Source organism: Oryctolagus cuniculus, chromosome 5 (assembly GCF_964237555.1).
Source record: "Oryctolagus cuniculus chromosome 5, mOryCun1.1, whole genome shotgun sequence".
Lineage (NCBI taxonomy): Eukaryota > Metazoa > Chordata > Mammalia > Lagomorpha > Leporidae > Oryctolagus > Oryctolagus cuniculus.
In genome coordinates, this window is record NC_091436.1 from 867547 (window position 1) to 890181 (window position 22635).

The 22635-nt window shown below is 55.5% G+C and overlaps 1 long non-coding RNA gene across 1 annotated transcript; it reads left to right on the top strand.

Moving 5' to 3' along the window:
* Positions 1-654: 654 nt before the first annotated feature.
* Positions 655-21303, top strand: LOC138849771 (uncharacterized). Its single transcript, XR_011388910.1, has 3 exons — positions 655-1415; positions 5794-5863; positions 18154-21303. It is a non-coding gene; the product is annotated as an uncharacterized lncRNA (long non-coding RNA).
* The last annotated feature ends 1332 nt before the right edge of the window (positions 21304-22635 follow it).

Genomic DNA, 22635 nt, shown 5'->3' on the forward strand with positions numbered 1-22635 from the left:
CAGATTAAAGTTTATGCTACAACTTGCCAATTTCACATCATAGCCAACGCACTGACAGTTACCCATTTCATATTTTTCTTCTGAAACTCAATAAGCAAGATGTCACTTAAGCACATGGAATAATGTCATGTCTTCTTCCTTTTGATGGTAAATTTTAAAATCCAAATACTTTTATCATGGAAACTTTGCCTAGCTGTACAAAGGCTCCCAAATGTAGTCATAGTTTCTTCTTTGTGGAGTCCATTAATTTACAGTTATTTTGGTACAGGTCAGTGGAGAAGGACACTACTCCAGATAGTTGGGCAGCAAGAATGTCAGTCTATCACTACCTGTATTTATTTATTTATTTATTTTTGACAGGCAGAGTCGATAGTGAGAGAGAGAGAGACAGAGAGAAAGGTCTTCCTTTTGCTGTTGGTTCACCCTCCAATGGCCACCACGGCTGGCGCGCTGCGGCCGGCGCACCGCGCTGATCTGAAGCCGGGAGCCAGGTGCTTCTCCTGGTCTCCCATGGGGTGCAGGGCCCAAGCACTTGGGCCATCCTCCACTGCCTTCCTGGGCCACAGCAGAGAGCTGGCCTGGAAGAGGGGCAACCGGGACAGAGTCCGGCGCCCCGACCGAACTAGAACCTGGTGTGCTGGCGCCACTAGGTGGAGGATTAGCCTAGTGAGCCACTGTGCCAGCCACTACCTGTATTTAAGTACGGGCACAGCACAACACAGCCATGGCGAGTGAACGCCCTCACACGGCCTCCACTGCTTCCGGGGTTTCTTTCCACACCACAGGAGCTAGTTTAATGGATACCGTCGGGTCTCAACCTACCTCTGAATGTTCCTTTATTAAAAATTTTGAAATTTAACTAATGAAACATCTAGAGTCTCCATAAGCTAGTTTTTTTTTTATTCTTTGCTAACTAGTTCAAGTAAAATACATAATGTTTTAAATTTTTGTAGACACCTTATTAAAGTGATTAAAGGTACCTAAAGTACCATTAGTGGGTACAATATTAACCAAAAAAAGACACTGAAAGTATTTTTGAGATTTTTTTTCCTAACTAGAAGAGCTGTGGGGTTCATAATGAACACAGACATATGACACTTCACCCTGCTGCTTTCAAGCGTCAATAAAAAGAGTAAGTGCAGGAAACAGAGAAGAAGAGCAGGATTTCAGGAGAAAAATGTAGTAACCACCTGGAGTTTGGATGCCTCACACACAAAAGTTCACAGAGCTTATAAGCACTGTCATTATTTCATCCTTTAAGCAATACAAATCTTTATTTCATTTCTAATTTTATCCAGAAATTCATTACATAATGTATCTTAACAATTTCAGTTTTCAAACAATGCAAACCCAAACACTGTGTGGCAACAACACGCTTGTGGACTGAGCTTCCGAGAGGGACAAGTTCAGTTAAGGTAACTGATGCAGTCTTCCGCCCAAGCCCTGAGAACTTAACACTGTGACCCCACAAATGGAGTGCAGTGAGAGAGGGAAAACGAGGTGGCCCAATGTGATCAATGTCTTCCTTTTAAAAAGGTTAAAAACCGACTGCCTGGTGTGTGGCACCAGGGTCATCAGCTTCCTGCTGTTTTCCCAGAAGAGGTTCCTGTTGTTTACTTTGCATTTCCTTTGCACTTTCACTGGGAGATTTTCTGCCTTTGCCGTCTTTCACAGTGATGACTGTGTTTCTGTGTGCAGCACATCCTTAGCATCTTTTATAAGGCTGGACGAGTGATGGCAAATTCTTTCAATTTCTGTTTGTTATGGAAGGGGTTTGTTTCACCTTCATCATAAATGAGCACTCTGCAGGGTACAGTGTTCTGGGTTGACAGTTTTTTTCTCTTAAGACTTGGAATTATCTCGCCATTCTCTCCTAGCCTGTAGGGTTTCTGATGACAAGTCAGCTGCGAGTCTAATTTGAGATTCCCTGAAAGTAGTCTGGTGTTTCTCCCATGCACATTTTAGGATCTTCTCTGTGTGTTTACTGTGGAGAGTTTAACTACAGTGTGTCTTGGTGAGGATCTTTTCTGGTCACGTCTGTTGGGAGTTCTGTGTGCTTCCTGTACTTGGATGCTCCTTTCTTTCTCCAAATTAAGGAAGTTTTCTGAAATTATTTCAGTAAAAAGGCCTTCTAATCCATTTTCTCTTTCTGTACCTTTAGGAACTCCTGAGACCCTTATGTTGAGTCATTTGATAGTCTCCCATAAATATCCAACACTGTTTTTAGTTTTCTAATGTCTTCCTCTTTTTTTTTTTTTTTTGTCTGACAAAAATTTCCAGAGATTTGTCTTCTAACTTGCATGTTCTTTCTTCTGCCTCAGTGAGTCCATTGTTAAGGCTTTCCACTGCATTTTTTATTTGATCTATTGAGTTCTTCATTTTCAATATTTTATTTTGATTTTTCTTTAAAGTTTTACGTTCATGGGGAAAATGTTCATTCATGTCATGTGTGGATTTCTTTAATTCGTGGATTTGCTTCTGATTACTTCTAAGGAATCTGCGGTCAGTTTTTTGACGTCTGTTTCTGGCATTTCTTGTCTCTTCATTTGCACGTTCTGTTACTGAAGTGTTGTGTTCCTTTGGGGGAGTCACGCTGTCCTCCTTACTCTGGCTTCTCGAGTTGCTGCATTTGTTTTTGGGCATTTGCGGAGACACTTGGCTCCCCTGGGACGGCCTTGTCTTTGCCTGTGCCTCTGTGGATTAGCGCAGGCCTGGTCTTCCAGGGATACCCAGAGGCCTGTGCTGGGTGTGGCCAGGGAGCCCTGCGCAGTGCTCCAGGTGACGCCCGGATTCACACGGTAAATCTCTCCTTTGCTCTTTTTTATCAGAGGGGAGGTTTAATCTGCCCTGATGGTGTCGTCTCATACTCACCTCCTCTCCTCCACGGAGACCAGTGCCTGGGCGCTAGCCCCAGTCGGTACAGTGTTTGTCTGCACTGCCACAAGAGCCACACACAGGATCCGTGCAGTCCTCGGAGTGAGCATGGATCCCGCAGCCATGACCCTCACCAGGGATCAAGGAGCCCCGAGCGTGTGGAGCTGCCCGCAGTGACTGCCCAAAGTCCCGGCCACTCCCTGCGCCCCTCTACACAGTCACAGTGTTTTCACAGTTCCGGCACACAAGGCTCCCATGGTTATGAGAACCCAGCCCCTGTCAGTGTTCCCAGCCAGACTCAGGTGTCTCCGCTTGGCTGCTGGCTGGGTGTGCAGACACGAGCTGCTGCAGCTGTTACATTTGTCCAAAATGGCGCCTGCCCTCTCTCAGCTGGTTACAGGACACTGGTGCTGGGTGTTTGGGGAGAGAGAATCTTCCCCCTTTTCCCCTCTAGGTTGGCGAGTACCTTGTCTCCCGCAGGGCACCAAGCCGTACTCTCACCGGGCTCTTCCCACAGCTTCATCGCCAGTGGCTTGGGCTGCTGTAGTCTGGTCTCCCCTCACTCTCCAAAGCTGGTGTTGCAGTTCCTGGCTGCTGGGGTCCTGAGCTGTGTGTGTCTACACCCTCCACATAGGGCCATAACGTCCCTCTAATTTGCATGAAGTTTCCCCTGCCAGTTTACCTGTTTCCTGAGATTGAGATTGGACTCTAAGCTTTTTAACCTATCCTCCCCTAGACTAGAGCAGCAAGCTCCCTCCCTATTCTGCCATCTTGGTTCTATGATACTTTATTTATATAGTTACTTAACTTGAAAGAAAAGAAAAAAAAGATGAGGGGGATACTCTATTTCTTTTTTTTTAAGATTTATTTTATTTATTTGAAAGAGTTACAGAGAGAAGTAGAGACAGAGAGAGAGGTCTTCCCATCCGCTGGTTCACTCCCCACGTGGCTGCAATGGCTGGAGCTGTGCCTGTCCAAAGCCAGGAGCCAGGAGCTTCTTGTGGGTCTCCCATGTGGGTGCAGGGGCCCAAGGACTTGGGCCACCTTCTACTGCTTTCCCAGGCCATAGCAGAGAGCTGGATTGGTAGAGGAGCAGCTGGGACTAGAACCAGCGCCCATATGGGATGCTGGTGTTTCAGGCCAGGGCTTTAACCCACTGTGCCACAGCGCTGGCCCCTCCATTTCTTGATTTACTCCCTAAATTTCTGAAGTGGCCAAAGCTGGGTCAGTACCTGGAAACTCAAATCCAGGTACTGATAGGGGTGCAGCCACCTGGGCTGTCGCTGCAGCATTCTAGGGTTGCATTAGGGGAGCCTGAGTCAGGATCTGGAGTGGGGGCAAGCCTGGGCGGTCAGCATGGCACAGGCATCCCAGTGGCCTCTCAGCCATTGCACCCGACACCCGCCCCTCTTGTTGATACTCTTGTTGGAATTAGTGCGTTGACAGGAAGCACAATCCTCATGGAAGTGAGGTTGAACACAGTGTGCATAGGGACTCCTGGGGGAAATTTTCACAGCCATAAGAAAGCAGTAACCAAGGAGACTATTCCCTGTATTCCAACGTGGTGAGCACCTCCATGCGATGGGCATGACACTGTGGAGAACTGGCCTGGTGCGGTGTGGCCCAGTGCTTTCCAGCTGGCTCCCTCTAGCTGAATTTCCATTCTCCCTTGCAGGTACACTGGGGCCACAGCCACGTGGCCATGAGGGTAGAAGCGATATTTTCCAATTCCCATTCACTCCGCCAACTTCTTACTCTCTGCTCTCAGGGAGAGGTGGTGGAATCACTTGAACCTTTGAGTGGCCTCTGCCCTTAGAATCTCTGGTGAGTCCCCGACTCCCACCCAGAACTCAGCAAGGAAGACCCCAGGGCTTCCGGTGAGTCCCCAGCTCCCACCCAGAACTCAGCAAGGAAGACCCCAGGGCTTCCGGTGAGTCCCCAACTCCCACCCAGAACTGGGCGAAGCTTGCCAACCCTCGACCTCATGCTACTGCTGATTTCTGTGTCTCATCTTTATTTTAATATGAGAATTTTCTCTTCCCTTGCTTAACTGTGCATTTTAGGGATCCATTTTGGTTTCCCTGTTGGATGATTATATTTATTTGGTTGTATTATTGTTTTAACACCTGTTGCACAGATGAGACTATGGATCTTCCCTCTATGCTAGTCTGACCAAAGTGAGTGCAGCATTTGGTGTAGCCTGTAAGAACCTTAGCATAGCAGCAGCCTCGTTTATTCCCTGCCTTGTTTATTAGTTGCTTCATAAGAAGGTTCTTCAAAAAGTTCAGGGAAAGTGTACATTCTGGAAAAGCTATGTATGGGTTTCAGGGTATTTTGTACCAAAATAAGCTAATGCTTTTAAACAAAATTTCATGTATATGTAATTATATATACATGTACATATATGTAATTATACACATAAATGTAATTACATATAATACAAACATTTTATATAAATAATACATAATTACATGCATGTGTGTATACCATTACATATATATGTATATATACATGTGTATAATCTGTATATATAATATATGTGCATATGTGGATGTAATTACATATGATATACATACTAATATATATATCATGTATGCGTGTGTGTCTAGATCTATATAGGTATGTAGATAAATAGGCACAGAGAGATCTCTCATCCGCTGGTTTACTCCTCAGAAGCCCACAAAAGCCAGGGTTGGGCTGGACCAAGCCAAAACCAGGAGCTGGGGCCTCGGTTCTATGGGTGGCCGAGACTGAACCCCCTGGACCGCCACCTAGCGCCCAGGGTGTGCGTTAGCAGGAAGCTGGCATAGGGAGATGGAGACAGAACTTGAACACAGGCTCGCCAGGGTGGGATGTAGGTGCTCCAGCTATGGCTCGGCTGCGAGACCAAACAGCTGCCCAAACTTACCTTTGTTTCAGGTTTTTCATGAACTTCTGCCCATCTAAGGAGCCCTTCCAACTTCACACAAACAGATGCCCGGGACACAAGGTGCGTTCCCTTTCTTCCTTCAGAAACGGAAAGACGTCCTCTTCCTGTTGGCTCAGTAACCTGACCTTCAGGCCAGTCTTTAACCCAAGTCCATGCCAGCCAACTGCTGATTGGCTTAGAGCAGGTCATGTGATCTCATCCCAAGACCAAGGGCTCTGCCGGGCTGGTCAGGACAGGGCGGGAAGGAGGCGTGGTTCAGGAGGCTGGACGGCGCCTTGAGGGGGCCGCCTGCATCGCAGGGTGCGGGAGGGCTGGGCACCGGCTCCAAGCCCAGCTTCCTGTCATGTCAGGGCTCCTCTTGCAGGCAGCACTTCCTCCCCAAGGTGCTCAGAGTTCGTGGGGCGCTTCTGGGGTGTCCTCGAGAGAGAGGGTGTCACGGGGCGGGTGGCTTGTCTGGGGTGCCCACATGACAGAGGGCATCGTGGGCCCAGCCTGGATCAGCACAGCTTGTATTTCCCAGCTCCGGAGCCAGCAGGGTGGGGTGCGCATGGCCACTTTCTGACTGTCCTCACGTGTGGGGAGCATAGGGGTCCCCCAGTCACCGGTCCCACTGACGCGGGCTCCACTCGCACAACCGCATCCGACCTCACCGCCTCACACCATAACCACCTGGGTGACGGGATGCAGCCTTTGGATCTGGGCGCAGCCCACGCGCAGATGGGAAGCAGCAGGCTGAGCAGTTACGAGGGGTGAGAGCTGCTCACGGAAGGAGTGCCGGGGGCGGCTGGCAGTGACGGGGTTGCCAGGCGCGAAGTGTGACTTTCATCCGGATCTTCTTTCCAAACAAGATATTTTAAGTTTTGTTGCATGAACACTGACTTGTTAGTCAAAAGCGTTTGTTTGCATTTCTTTGATGTCTTCAGTCTCAACTGAGCACACAGTGTGGCGTTTCTTCCACACGTGTTTCTGTCGGTGTCTCTGTGTCCTCTTCATACCAAGTTCTAGCTCAAATCTGTCTCATGCGTGTGACCATGTGAGAGGAAGAGACGGCCTTCCCAGCCCCTCACTCATCCCAGGCAGGGCTGAGGGGAAGTGTACGGGACACCCACTGAGGTACGGCGCACTCGGGGTGGCAGTAGCTTGATGTCCGTGCTTACGTGAAGGGAGGGCTTTTCGCTTTATGACCCATGGTGCCCAAGCAGCCTCAGGCCCCCCTCCATTTTCCCAGGTGCCCGCCACCCTTGGGCATTCTCTGTGTGTCCTGGGGGGCTGGCCACAAGAGACTTAGGGTTGAGCAAGGTGGCAGCCTGCGTGTCACTCCAGGTCCGGCCATGGTGGTTCCACGTGACTGCTAACATCGCCCTCAAAGTGGTCAGCGGAAGGGAGGGCAGGGGTGAGGACAAACTCCTGGATGGCGTGGTCCTCAGCACACCCAGACCCTGTTCTGGGCATCGCCATGGATACGGGAGCCCACAGAGGAAACAGCCCCGGGGAGCTCGGTGCTGGGGCCCCGGAAGCGAGGGGCCATGTGGTGCACGTGCACAGACAGCAAGGGGCTGGGGTCTGCGGACTGCAGTGTTTTTGCCAAGTGCAGACAGCAGCTTCCTGCATGGGCCCGGGGCCTCCCGGGTTAGTGTGGAAAGGAGCAGATTCCGATGTCCAAGGGAAGCGCTCATGGGCCCGGGGAACTGGGTTGGGAGGATTTCCAGGCAGGCAGGGGATGAGAGGGGGTCAACGAGAATGCAAGAAAGAAACCAAATCACTTCACTGAGGTGGGAGTCGCACTTCATGGAATAAGATCTCCGGAGTATTTTCAGATGGTTTGTTTCACTCAGTGAGGCTGAGGGGTCACTGACTGGGGAATCGTTAATACACAGAGGCCCGTTTAATGGTGTGGCAGGACGCCCCTTGGTGGTGTTCCTGCTCAGGTCACGAGTGCTCCCTCTCCCTGGCCATCCCTGTGGTGCCCTGCGCCGCTGGGTTGGACGTCTGATGTTTCGTTTTCCCGTTGTGGGCGCAGACATGGGTCGTTTCTTACAGATGATTTCAACATTACTTTTGAAGGTGTCATTTGGATCAGTTTATGGTTTGCTGTGTCTGATTCAAGCGCTTCTCCATCTTGACCCTGTGTTATTTCCGGGACCCACGGTGCACTTACGGAGGCATCTCGTCCCGGCATTTGTGCAGTGATGTAGAGTGCAGAGCTGAGGGCAGGCCTGGGCGGTTGCGTGCACTCAGACCAGCATCCTGCTCTGGCACGGACGCCCCCGAGGAGCCGTGCAAAGCCAGCGAGGGGCCGCCCGTGTACGGTGATGCCTGTCAGCTCCTGCTGTAGAATTCTGTGAAGTTGTGGGCAACTTTAGCTCTGAAATCAGCATTTATTCTTTTAGCCACGTTATTTTTGGTGACTTAGGTGCTTGCCTCTAAGCTGGGTGGGTTGGCTTTCCTCACCATTCCGACCTGGCAGGCCAGTGTGTGCGAGAGGGGGCCTGGTGTGGCTGTGCCTCCTGGCCGGGGCCTCAGTGGAGGCCAAGCAGTGCCCGCAGGACTTGATCTTGACCTCGGCCATGACGGTGCACGTGGCGGGCTGCAGGTGCTTGGTGACGCAGTCAGAACAGGGCAGGCTCTTTGTCTCACAAAACCACATCGTGGATTCTGAACCTTTGCCTGGGACTCGGCTGCTCTTGGTCATACTTCCCAGGCGTGGTGTCAGTGCAGTGTTGCCCCTTTTGTATTTCAGATCAGTTTCCTGTTTTTGCTTTTGTTTTATGGCCTCTGGTGATATTAAGTTTCCAAAATAAAGTCTTGGCCATTTTTTTAAGATTTATTTATTTGAAAGGCGCAAAGACAGAGAGACAAGGAGAGAGAGATCTCCCATCCACTGGTTCACTCTCAGAGTGACCACAACTTCTCGGCCTGGGCTAGGAACTCCAGCTGGGCCTCCCACACAGGTGGCAGGGCCCAAGGACCTGGGCCATCTTCCGCTGACGTCCAGGCCCCTTTGCAGGGAGCTGGATCAGAAGTGGAGCAGCCAGGACTCAGCACGTCACTCCCGAATGGGAGCCCAGCGTGGCAAGGTGCAGCCTGGCTGCTGCACAGCGCGCTGCCCCCAGTTGTCCGTGCACCTGCTGGCCCCAGTGTCCGTGCGTGCTGGCCCCAGTGTCCATGCACCTGCTGGCCCCAGTGTCCATGTGTGCTGGCCCCGGTGTCTGTGCACCTGCTGGCCCCGGTGTCCGTGCACCTGCTGGCCCCGGTGTCCGTGCACCTGCTGGCCCCGGTGTCCGTGCACCTGCTGGCTCCGGTGTCCGTGCACCTGCTGGCCCCGGTGTCCGTGCACCTGCTGGCCCCAGTGTCCGTGCACCTGCTGGCCCCGGTGTCCGTGCACCTGCTGGCCCCGGTGTCCGTGCACCTGCTGGCCCCGGTGTCTGTGCACCTGCTGGCCGCGGTGTCCGTGCACCTGCTGGCTCCGGTGTCTGTGCACCTGCTGGCTCCGGTGTCCGTGCACCTGCTGGCCCCAGTGTCCGTGCACCTGCTGGCCCCGGTGTCCGTGCACCTGCTGGCCCCGGTGTCCATGCACCTGCTGGCCCCGGTGTCCGTGCACCTGCTGGCCCCAGTGTCCGTGCACCTGCTGGCTCCGGTGTCTGTGCACCTGCTGGCCCCAGTGTCCGTGCACCTGCTGGCCCCAGTGTCCGTGCACCTGCTGGCCCCGGTGTCCATGCACCTGCTGGCCCCGGTGTCCGTGCACCTCTGGCAGCCGAGGCCCTGCGCACTCAGTGGTCAGAATGGGTTCTGCAGATGCCTTTCCTGCAGGTGTGTGACCCCAGGGCGGGGGGTCTTCTGTGTGGTTTCCTGTAGTTGGAAGCAGCCCGAGGCTTTATCAGCCCCGTGCGCACAGGGGCCAGCAGTGGAAACAGGTCTGAGGACCCCCGTACCTGGTGGACCAGCCACTGGCTGACTCTTGAGCAGCAGCGCCCGTCACAGACCGACTCGCACAGGGCCCCTGTCTGCCTGGCCTGCCTCTCCTGGGCTTCTGGCTCTGACTTCCTCTGAGGCCGTCCTCATGCCCTCCCTGCCTCCACTGCCCAGCAGTGGCCAGAATGTCTCCCAGCAACTCCGTCTCACGTCTGCGGCTGGTGGCAGCCCTGCTCCTGCTGCCCTGGGTCTGAAAGGAAACTTGGGACTGCGCATCGCTGGGCTGACGGGGGCGAGCGTTCCCCGTGGGGTTGACCCGGAATCAGGCCGAGATCTGAGCTGTCCATAAGGTCACCTTCACCCCACCACATGGCTGGGAGCAGCAGGAGTGGCTGTGTGAGGAAGGGGCCTGGGACCTGCTGTAGGAGGAGGAGTGCTGGGTGCTGGGTGCTGGGTGCTGGGTGCCAGGAAGTTAGCATGTCCTGGACCTGTTGTAGGAGGAGTGCTGGATGCTGGGTGCTGGGTGCTGGGTGCTGGGAAGTTAGTGTGTCCTGGACCTGTTGTAGGAGGAGTGCTGGGTGCTGGGTGCTGGGTGCTGGGTGCTGGGAAGTTAGTGTGTCCTGGACCTGTTGTAGGAGGAGTGCTGGGTGCTGGGTGCTGGGTGCTGGGTGCTGGGAAGTTAGTGTGTCCTGGACCTGTTGTAGGAGGAGGAGTGCTGGGTGCTGGGTGCTGGGTGCTGGGAAGTTAGCGTGTCCTGGACCTGTTGTAGGAGGAGGAGTGCTGGGTGCTGGGTGCTGGGTGCTTGGTGCCGGGAAGTTAGTGTGTCCTGGACCTGTTGGAGGAGGAGGGGTGCTGGGTGCTGGGTAATAGGTGCTGGGTGCCGGGTGCCGGGAAGTTAGCGTGTCCTGGACCTGTTGTAGGAGGAGGAGTGCTGGGTGCTGGGTGCTGGGTGCTGGGAAGTTAGCGTGTCCTGGACCTGTTGGAGGAGGAGGAGCAGTGCTGGATGCTGGGTGCTGGGAAGTTAGTGTGTCCTGGACCTGTTGGAGGAGGAGGCTGCTGGGTGCTGGGTGCTGGGTGCCGGGTGCCGAGAAGTTAGCGTGTCCTGGACCTGTTGTAGGAGGAGGAGTGCTGGGTGCTGGGTGCTGGGTGCTGGGAAGTTAGCGTGTCCTGGACCTGTTGTAGGAGGAGGAGTGCTGGGTGCTGGGTGCTGGGTGCCGGGAAGTTAGCATGTCCTGGACCTGCTGTAGGAGGAGGAGTGCTGGGTGCTGGGTGCTTGGTGCTGGGAAGTTAGCGTGTCCTGGACCTGCTGTAGGAGGAGGAGTGCTGGGTGCTGGGTGCTGGGTGTTGGGTGCCGGGAAGTTAGCGTATCCTGGACCTGTTGTAGGAGGAGGAATGCTGGGTGCTGGGTGCTGGGTGCTGGGTGCTGGGAAGTTAGCGTGTCCTGGACCTGCTGTAGGAGGAGGAGTGCTGGGTGCTGGGTGCTGGGTGCTGGGAAGTTAGCGTGTCCTGGACCTGTTGTAGGAGGAGGAGGAGTGCTGGGTGCTGGATGCTGGGTGCCGGGTGCCGGGGAGTTAGCGTGTCCTGGACCTGTTGTAGGAGGAGGAGGAGTGCTGGGTGCTGGGTGCTGGGTGCTGGGTGCCGGGTGCCGGGGAGTTAGCGTGTCCAGGACACCAGTCCACACTCGGGGATCCAGGCAGCTGTTGGAAGCAGGTCCTGGTCCATGGCCTGGGCGGGAGGCCTGTGGGTCCCTAACACACCCAACAGGGAGAAAGAGGGTGACAGGCTTCCTCTGAACGTACCTGCTGCGTCCCTCGTGCGGGCCTCTGAGCACACGTGTGGCTGCATGCCTCCAGTGTGTCTGCTACAGACGTGCAGTTGCACTGCACGCTGAAGGGAGCTGGCGTGGTCTGCAGGGGCTTTAGGTTGTGCTCTGCGAGCATCTCCATTTCTTTGCTTCTAAACACCGGCAGTCCCTGCTGAATAATGTTGCATTTGGGGTGATCGCTGTCACTGTTGCGCTCTCTGAAGGCAGGAAGTCATTAATCCCAGTTTTGTCCCGAGGTCTAATCCTAAGCTTAGCACGAGCAGGCGCCCGCCAGTCACTGTGAGTGAAACGTCAGGGCCAGCGGCTTTCACTTGCTGGGAACGAGGCCTGGAGGACTTCAGGAGGGAGGGGACCAGGAGAGAGCGGGGAAGGGTCTCACTGTTACTGGACATGTCCCCAGCCCAGCCCTACTGGAGACACTGTCCAGTGCAGTCCTCTCTGCAGTGGGATGGGCGCTCTGGGGCACTGGGCTCACACCAGTGTCACTCCCCCTCTTCGTGGAGGAACGACACAGGACCCTGCACTGTTCTTTTGTCTGCTCGGCCCTCCCTGGGTTTGCTGCTGGTTCTTCCCGGGTTGGCTACCGTCCCTCCACCTCCGTGGAGGGGCGGGCCCCCTGCCACTTTCCCCACTTCCGCAGGGGAGCGGCACACCGCCGGCCGGCTCTCTCGGGGGCTGCACAGGTGTTCCTTCAGATAGATGTTCCCCTTAGATGTTCCTGGTGCATGTTGTCTCTCTCCTCCTTTATAGTCCTCTTCCACCAATCCCAACTCTGCTACCCACACGCCGAGTACGCTGCTCTCCTCCAATCAGGAGCAGGTCCTGCTGTTTATTGGTTGAACTGGAGGCAGCTGGGTAGAAGCTGTTTCTCCCTTCTCAGCGCCATATTGTGGGAGAGCAGATGCATAGAATAAGTCTTAATTCCAGTAACTTAGTCTAGTCCGAGTTGCTCCCCACAACCAGGAAGCCAGCAGAGACGTGCAGAGACTGGCACGCTGGAGAGGATGCCTGGAGAGGGGTCTTGTTTGTAGGTGTGTGCCTGTGTGTGCTCGTGTGTGGGGGTGTCTGTACATGTGTGCTCTTGTGTGGGGGTGTGTGGGGGTGTCCACCATGCATGATCCATGTCCTCAGTTGCTGGACAGCCCATGTGTGCTAGGAATAGTTGGAGGGGCTGGGCACAGGGGCCGAGAGAGGTTCACGTTTCAAAGGACTGGAGCCACGTGACCCTGTGTGTCAGTCGGTTTTCAGTACCGGAGCAGATACCTGGGAGAAGCCCCTGATGAGGGAAAGGGCTTTGCTTTGGTCCCTGGTTTTGGAGATTCACGGTCCTGGGTCAGGAAGCCCCGTTGGTCTGGCATCTGGGGGGGGGCAGCAAAGGCAGGGTGAGTGGGGGGGTGTGGAGAGCCGAGCACAGAGACACTGGCCGGGCCCAGCTGGCCTTCACGGGCAGTCCTCTCAGGGTCACTTCCTCCAGGGGGCGCCCCTAGGCCCACCTCCGACACTCCTGGCGCCATTGCTGGGCCACCTGCGTGAGTGTGTTCACACTGTAGCACACACTGGTGGTTCACCGTTATGGTACAGGGGATTTTTTATTTGAATTTCAGTCTGTTGATGATGGAATGTAGCAGGAACGTAAAACTTGAACTGAGGATGGTTACTGGCTAATTACTGTTGAGTCTGCAGTCTCGTCCCAGTGAGTTGAAAATGGAAATTTCTTGCTGGCACTCAAAACGGGAACTCTGCAGAATCTCGGCTGGGGGCACAGTTGCCATCGTGGGGAATTGTGGGGGATTTGACACGGGAACCAGGCCCCAGGAGGACAGGCAGCCCCCCGTGCTCCTTCTCGCAAGTGCTGCGGTTTGAACAGGATTTGGCTCTGAACTCGTGGAAATGTTTCAACCCCGAGCATAGCTGACAGTTCAGTCGCTGTACGTGGGGTCCTTGGGGGGAGTTCTAGCAAGAGTGGGCTATAAGCTGAGGTGGCCCAGCCGCCCTCTTTCCTGGCTCCCCACGGCCCTGCCTCCACCTGCCCTCCTGCTCTACCTGCCCTCACAGGGCCACACCCGAGGGGTTGCTCGGCCTTGGACTTGGGTCTCTAAAACTGCTCTGAATTGACCTTTGCTGCCTTCAGCGTTAGTAACCCAGGTGTCTGGTGGTCGTGAATAACAGCGCACACGGGGTCAGGCCTTCCCATCACACCCGCCTCAGACACCGCCCCCTTTGTCCTCCCAGGCCACAGCAGGTGCCACACAGGCGCCGTTTGTCTCTCAGGAGCGAGAACTGGGTTTTCTCAGCCTGGCCCAGGGTCCTCCCTGGAGCCTGGAGCCCGTCCTTGTGGCAGCTCGAGGGGACATGAACCACAGACTGGCCCCAGGTGTCTGGGACCCTGACCCGCCTGTCCTAGCCTCACCCCGCCTGTCCTGTGCTCTGTGTGTATGTGGCCCTCACCCTGCCTGTCCTGTGCTCTCTGTATGTATGGTCCTGACCCTGCCTGTTCTATGTCCTGTGTCCTGACCCTGCCTGTCCTGTGTCCTGTGTCCTAACCCTGCCTGTCCTGTGTCCTGTGTCCTGTGTCCTGACCCTGCCTGTCCCAGGTGCTCTTTAGGAGGGAGTACGCTTTCACGGATGTGTGTTTTCCGTCCAGCAGAGAACCACAGGGCCCTCAGTGGTGGTTCACAGCCTCCCTGTCTTTCCCCTCCAACTTCCATGGAGCACCCACTGCTCTTCAGGCCCCGTGCTGGGTCCTGGGGACGGTGGGCTGGATCGGCAAATAGGTCCACGGCACGGGTGAGAGGCAGTGAGCAGCCAAAGTGAGATCAGTGGAAGCCCTCGCGGTTTTTGTCCTTTGTCTCCTTGGCGTATGTATGCGTGTTATCACAGGACCTGCTCCCGGAGGGAGGGCTGCCTCGAAACCTCCACAGACTGACTCATTCTGAGGGACCCACGTGTGGTGCACAGAAAAACCCCGAAGTTTCTGTCTCCCAGAAGCTCCAGGCACACAAGTGCCGCGTCCCAAGGCCTCAGCCCACCAGCACCTGGGGTGTGGGACCCAGGAAGCTGCCCTCCGAGGGGTCCCAGGGCCCTCGCTGAGGGGCGGAGACACAGCCTACTTCCTTCCACAGCAGAGGACCGTAGACCCTGTGGTGTACGGCTCGCCCAGCTGGTTCCTCTGCGAGCTGTGGACTGGATTTTTCCAGGTAGGAAGCTCATCAGCAAATGCGTTCAGAGCTCCGCGGCCTCTGCACAGCCTCCTCGTGTCCCTGGCTGGGTCTGGAGGCCTCTGCTCTCCTCCTGGGCGCCTTCCCCGGGCACCTGCTGTGTGACCGGCACCACTGCCCCCGGCCACCGTCCTCCCCCCAGCAGCGCCCTGACTTCTCTCCCTTTCTCTTTCTTTCAGAGGTGGAGGGCAGAGACCCCCATTCACTGGGCCACTTCCAGCTGCCTGCAGTGCTGGGGCTGGGTCACAGCCAGCGCTGGCAGCCAGGAACCCAGTCCAGGTCTCCCACGTGTGATGGATGCCATCATGCGAGCCACAGCCTACCGCCTCCTTTTACTCCCCTGTGGACTCCCAGACGTCTTGATCCCTGGGCTGAACACCCACTCATGCCCCGGTTGCTTCTGACTGCAGCTCACAATGACAGGCCCCTCCCTCGCAGCTGGGTCACAACCACCACCACAGCCTCCCTGTTCATTCTCTGTACCTCCCTGCCTGTTACAGACACATGCGAGGGATGCACCTTGTGCTGGGCTCTCCGAGAACTTCTGTGTGGCAGTGGTGAGGGCGGCTGCCGGGAGCTCTCAGCCTTTGGGGGATGGGTGGAAAGCAGTCGGCACGCAGGCTGTGGGGTCCCCAGAGACCCACCACTGTCCCAGCACCAGCAGGGGCCCACGGTTGCTGCGAGTGCTTACCAGGGCCCAGAGCCAGACACGGCTCGTTGTTCCAAGTGGTTTTGTGCTTTGTTCATCGCAATAAAACTCACACTGGTGATGAGAATACACGAGACCTCCCCGACCAAGTGCTGCTGGTGGTGGCTGGACAGGCATGGGCAGGCGTGGACTGGTGTGGGCAGCATGGGCAGGTGTGGACTGGTGTGGGCGTCTGTGAGTTGCCGTGAGCATGGGTGGACAGTCTTAGAGGGTGCGTGTCCCAGGGCAAGCGAGAGCCATCGGGGTTGATGCTCAGTGTCTCCCCCACCTCCACAGCATGGTCCCTGCAGGGAACAGCCTGGTCCTTGAGATGGAGAAATTTCCAGGCTTGGCTCACCATCTGCCCATAGGTTGTTTTAGTTGTAACCGTTTCTGGGCATGGTGTGCTGGTTCCAGGGCACTGGCCCAGCCAGGTTACTCAGGGTTTCCATAGGAATGTGCCTGTGTGTGGACGCCACCCTGCAGCTGGAGGTGGGTGCCACTGCTTGGCGCACGCTCGGGATGGCAGCCCCCGCGGGACGAGGAGCTGCTCCCCCCAGCCCCGGGCCCGGTGCTGCTCTGGGCACCCCCGAGCCTGCCCCTGCAGGCCTCAGACGCGGGGCTCTGCCACTACCAGGCGGCTGCTGTGCCCCGTCCCCTCTTCCTCCCGAGTCTGCAGCTGCGGCAGTGTCTGGCTCCCACCGTCTGGGCTCCGGCACTCACTTCACACGGGACTTGGCTGCTTGTCCGGCAGCTGCCACTCGGGGAGGAGGTGTGCAAGCAGATTCACGGCCTCCGGGCCCTTCTCAGAGCACCGGCCCGTGGGGGCGGGTGGTGCCAGGGCCTCACCTCACGCGGTCCAGAGCTGCCTGCTTTGTTCCAAACAGATCCGTTAATATGAGACAGGTGCTGACTCGGGCAGCCGACAGACTCGTCAGCCATTGTCTTCCTCCCCAGGAGCCCTGGGAAGAACAGCGGCTCTCACAGAGCAGCCAGGACAGGGCTGACATGGAGGGTGGGTGATTTCCAACGATTCCACATGGAATGCTCTCCGTGGTCAGGACTCGCGGTGAGGTTCCTCTGGGTTCCCTTGCAGGTGGTGTCCAGGGTGCGGAACCCATGGCGAGAGAGCACAGGGACTCGGAGGTGTGCTGGCAAGCAGGGCCCCCATTGATGTCTACGCGTACGTTCACAGCAGCCCTGCCCCAGGGAGTGACTGACGCACGCCTCGAGGATGGGCGAAGTCATGACTGCCAGTGCTTACCTTATACCGACAGCCAGTGCTTACCTTATACCGACAGCTGGGACCACTACCTTAAAGTTGTACTGGTCACGGACTGGAGGGGTTGCTCTCCCCGGAGACGGGGCTGGTCAGGGCTGGGCGCCTGCGTCCCCCAGGGCACTCTCCGCTACTGCCTGCCCTGGGTTTGCTGGGTGCTGCTTAGGTTCTCAGTTGCCTGGCGATACTCTTGAAGTAAGTTTTCAGGGCTGAGTTATCTCGCTGTGCTTTTCCAGTTCTTGTATTTGAATAATAATCTCCGGATTGGTGTCTCCTCACCCCCTAAGGGAGTACAACTGGACCTGGGAAAGTTCACCCGCAGCTGTGCCTCCAGGGCGGCCTGCAGAGCAGGAGGGCTCCTGAGACGTTTGTGCACGAACAAACGAGGAGATGAAGGGGAGATGTTTTATTTAAGCATTTTCTTTACTTTTTAAATGTTTATTTAATTTATTTGAAAGGCAGAGAGATGATAGTTACATAGATGATACATGCATACACATACACACATACATAGATACATAGGTAGGTAGATAGACAGATAGATACATAGATAGGTAGGTAGATAGATAGATACATAGATACATACATAGGTAGGTAGATAGGTAGGTAGGTAGATAGATACATACACACATACATAGATACATAGATAGGTAGGTAGGTAGATAGATACATAGATACATAGGTAGGTAGATAGATACATACATACATAGGTAGGTAGGTAGATACACACATACATAGATACATAGATAGGCAGGTAGATACATAGATACATACATACATACATAGGTAGGTAGGTAGGTAGATACATACATACATAGATACATAGGTAGGTAGGTAGGTAGATAGATACATAGATACATAGATAGGTAGGTAGGTAGATACATACATACATACATACATACATAGATACATAGATAGGTAGGTAGATAGACAGATACATACATACATACATAGGTAGGTAGATAGATAGATACATAGATATATACATACATACATACATACATAGGTAGCTAGCTAGCTAGCAAGCTAGATATAGCAAGAGACAGAGAGGGAGAGACTCTTCCGTCTGCTTCCCAACCATTTGCAATACACAGGGCCGGACCAGACCAGAGACAAGAGCCAGGAACCCCATCCAGGTCTTTCACGTGTGTGGCAGGGAACCAGGTGCTTGAGGCGTCACCCACTGTGTCCCACCACGTGTTTCAGCAGGAAGCTGGGCCGGACGTGGACGAGGGTATTGAACCTGGGCAATCAGATCTGGGAAATGGGCGTCCACAGTGGCAGCAAGGTCTGACCCGGTCATTTTCTTAGAGTTCTCCAAATTGTACAACATTCAAGCCCCATTCTTAGTAAATTCTTATTAAACTCATCCCTATTAATAATAATTAAAATAAACTTCAAACCTTTCTCTGTTCTCTCTCGAGACAGGACGGCAGATGGAGAGACATAGATACATGATGAAAAACAAGCAGTGGAAGAGGAAAAGACACCAATTATAAAATGCAGGCCTTACCAGGACCCTGGTCAGTAATTGCAGTAAACGCTAACGGTCAGCACACTCTGACGAGGAGGCAGGGGTCGTCAAGGGGCTCAAACAGGACCAGGTTAGGGGCCAGCGCTGTGGTGTAGCAGGTGAAGCTGCCGCCTGCAGTGCCGGCATCCCATGTGGGCGCCGGTTCTAGTCCCGGCTGCTCCACTTCTGACCCAGCTCTCTGCTATGGTCTGAGAAAGCAGTGGAAGATGGACCAAGTGCTTGGGTCCCTGCACCCTCATGGGAGACCTGGAAGAAGCTCCTGGCTTCGGATCAGCACAGCTTTTACCTGTCGCTCCCCCTCTTCGTGGAGGAACGACACAGGACCCTGCGTTGTTCTTTTGTCTGCTTGGCCCTCCCCGGGTTTGCTGCTGGTTCTTCCCGGGTTGGCTACCGTCCCTTCCACCTCCGTGGAAGGGCGGTTCCCCCTGGCCACTTTCCCCACTTCCGCGGGGGAGCAGCACACCGCCGGCCGGCTCTCTCGGGGGCTGCACAGGTGTTCCTTCAGATAGATGTTCCTGGTGCATGTTGTCTCTCTCCTCCTTTATAGTCCTCTTCCACCAATCCCAACTCTGCTACCCACACGCCGAGTACGCTGCTCTCCTCCAATCAGGAGCAGGTCCTGCTGCTTATTGGTTGACTGGAGGCAGCTGTGTAGAAGCTGTTTACTCCTCTCCCAGCTCCATATTGTGGGAGAGCAGATGCATAGAATAAGTCTTAATTCCAGTAACAGTCTAGTCCGAGTTGCTCCCCACATCTACCATTGCGGCCAATTGGGGAGTGAAACGGTGGATAGAAGACCTCTCTCTCTCTCTCTCTCTCTCTCTCTCTGCCTCTCCTCTCTGTGTAACTCTCACTAAAAAAAAAAAAAAAATAGACCAGGTTATACGCTGCCTGTAAGAGACACAGTGATGAGAAGGCCAGGCTGAAGGCAAGGGGTGGGCATGGGATGGGGTGGCTGAGTGACCGCAGGTGCCACAAGCTCCCACCCAAGGACCCTGCCAGACACAGGGTGTTTGCACAAGAATAAAATGGTGCTTCACCAGAAAATCACCGTAACTGCCAACGTCCGTGCTCCTAATAGAAGGGTCTCCACGAGCTGAGGTAAAATTGCGGAACTGTAAAGACAGAAATAGATAGTTCTGGAACCAGAGTAAGATTGTTCTTGGAAATGCTGAGGCACAGAGATTGAGACAGAGAGGATCCATCCGTTGGTTCACTCCCCACATGCCCGGCATGGCTGCGGTTGGGCCAGACCATGAGCAGGGGCTTAGCGCTCCATCCGGGTCCCCCACACGACTGGCAGGGACTCAGCTCCCCGAGCCATCACTGCTGCCCCCAGGGTGTGCGTTAGCAGGAAACTGGAATTGGGAGTTGAGCCGGGGCTTGAACCCTGGGGGCTGTGCAATGGGAGGTGGGCCTTCCAGCTGGAGCCATAACCATAGGCCAATCTCCCATTGCCAGGGTAGGTTTTTGACACGCCTCTCTCTCTCAGCAATGATAGAACAACTGTAAAGTCTCTGAGTGACCAGTAGCGCAGAACCACCCTAAACCACAGACCCTCCACTGGGGAGTCTGAGCGTGAGCTGAGAGGCAGACGCTTCCCCACGCCGTGCTGTGGCAGGTCGCGAGGTGTGTACCGTCCCTGCAGGAGCCTCCTTCCCACTCGGAGGGGCCTGCAGCTCTCAAGGCCTCTGCCGCACACAGGGGTCTCCCGTCCTCAGAGACCTGCCCTCGGCAGCCTTCCCAGGAGCTGTGCAGTAGTGAGGCTTTAATGGCTGAGGCCAGGTGGGGACCCCACTCCCGGATGCCTGTGCAGGCCTTGCTGTGTGGCCACTGAGGACTCCCTGTGTGTTTGCCGGCCCAGTAACGCTATAGCACCAAGGTGACTTTAAAAGTGCATCCACTGTTTCAGTTCTGTTCAGTGAGAGGGTAGACCAGGGAACTGAATGCCGGACAAGGACAGCAGGTGGAAGTTGGCAAATGCCTGTCTCTGTACGGTGTTGGCCGCTGCAGCATTGTTCACACGGCAGACAGGCATAGCTACAAAGGCTGAGGAGACCTAACACAGGGGGGCATGCCAGGCAGGTGCGTCCGTAACCCTGAGTGTGGTCACAGACACAGCGCCAGGCAGGTGCTTCCGTAACCCTTGAGTGTGGTCGCAGACACAGCGCCAGGCAGGTGCGTCCGTAACCCCTGAGTGTGGTCACAGACACAGGGCCAGGCAGGGGTGTCCGTAACCCTTGAGTGTGGTCACAGACACAGCGCCAGGCAGGTGCGTCCGTAACCCTTGAGTGTGGTCACAGACACAGGGCCAGGCAGGGGTGTCCATAACCCCTGAGTGTGGTCACAGACACAGGGCCAGGCAGGGGTGTCCGTAACCCTTGAGTGTGGTCACAGACACAGCGCCAGGCAGGGGCGTCCGTAACCCTTGAGTGTGGTCACAGACACAGGGCCAGGCAGGGGCGTCCGTAACCCTTGAGTGTGGTCACAGACACAGGGCCAGGCAGGGGCGTCCGTAACCCTGAGTGTGGTCACAGACACAGCACCAGGCAGGTGCATCTGTAACCCTGAGTGTGGTCACAGACACAGTGCAAGGCAGGTGCATCTGTAACCCTTGAGTGTGGTCACAGACACAGGGCCAGGCAGGGGTGTCCGTAACCCTGAGTGTGGTCACAGACACAGGGCCAGGCAGAGGCATCCATGACCCTGAGTGTGGTCACAGACACAGGGCCAGGCAGGTGCGTCCACGACTCCCCTGCCCGGAGCTTTGTGGAGGCACGCAGCACCTCCTTGTCTGCCACAGCAGCTGTGTGGTGCCGACTGTTGGGAGGAGTCCCCGGGTTTCTGGGGCCCTGAGCTGGGTTCCTGCGGCGGAAGTGTCCCGCGTCCCCAATCTGCGGGAGGTTCAGGAAGGCGGCCTTTCCCCCTTCCTGCCTCGTCTGTCTGAACCCAGCCCACGACCTCCATGCTGGACCCGAGATGCCTGACCCTGTGTCTGTGAGGGCCTCCGCAACGCTGCCAGAAACTCCCGTCCCAGGATGCCTCACCAGCTCCTTTTTTTTTTTTTTTGCATGGTGAAAATGAATTGGAAAAGCAAATATCACTTCTAAGAGTCACTGCCCGTCCTTTAATTAAACCCACGTCGCCCTGTGGATCTTTACGAACTCTTGCCCGTCCCAGCCACGTGAGGTAGAAAAACGAGCAGCGTGGAAACCACGTCTCCTCCCACGCTTCTCCTGTGGATGTGGCAGATGGAATTGCGGTTGAGTCTGTGTCAGGATCTGAACTTGGCCAAGACTGGTCTCCCGCTACTGCAAAGGCAGTAACGACAACCAGCTGGTGAGGAGCCGAGGCCAGACTTGGAAACACAGGCCTCCCCGTGGCGAGGTCTCGCCCACGGCCCCAGGGCTGCTGTGAGCCCCGCGGTTGGAGCTGGGGCCTGGGGTCCGGGGCCACCTTGGGTTCCGGAGGCCTCTCTGTTGCCCGGGCAACGTGGCCTTCGTCCGCCGAGGTGAGTGTGAGATGGCAGCGGGAGCGTCCAGGAGAGCAGAGAACAGTTTGCTCCAGTGTGGTCTCGGAGGGCCCAAGTAGCAAAGAAGAAAGTCAGTCAAAGTTGAACGTTTTCAGGCCAGTGCATTTCTTAGCCAGAAGATGAACGGAAAACAAAGGACCCTGCCAACTCTCCCTCCAAATGTGCTGTTTCTCAGCTCGGGGAAATTGTGCAGGCTAGCCTGGCCTCACCGCAGGGCCTGACCTGGGAACAGGGAGGGTTGGCAGGTGGCCGGGAGCTCAGCCTCCGGCTGTGGGGCCCCGGCTGCAGGAGGCGGCCTCCCTGCACACCCACCTCCCTTCCCTGCCAGGGCCCCGGGGGGAGTGCTGTGCAACCCCCAGCTGGAGCCTGGGCGCCACGTTCCATACCCTGCTATGAATCTGTGACTTCTAACATTTGTGTGGACAGCAAGTGCTGTATACTCCACGTACACACACACACACGGAGCGGGGAGCGACATAGACTCTAGGAGGGCGTTTTACCATGCACCCTGTAAGATTGTAAGTGCACTGTGTTTTTCGTCTAAGAGCTTCCCATGCCCGACCCCAGGAGAGTGCCACGGGTGCTCTGAGGTTGCGAGTGATAAATGTCTCCCACGATCGAACTCACACAGATTCTTTGAGTGGAAGGAGCATCCTAGCAGCTTGGATCTGTGCTTTTAAATCAAAATGCGGGTCAGGCAGGGTTTCCCCTCTTCCCCCCAGTCTTGAGAGTGGGCCGTGGGGAGAGGGCATCCCGGGCTCCTCAGTATGCCCTTGACTCTGGCCTCCACAGAAACTCGCTGAGTTTTTGAGTCGGCGGAGGTTTTTGTCTTGAGCTGGTCAGG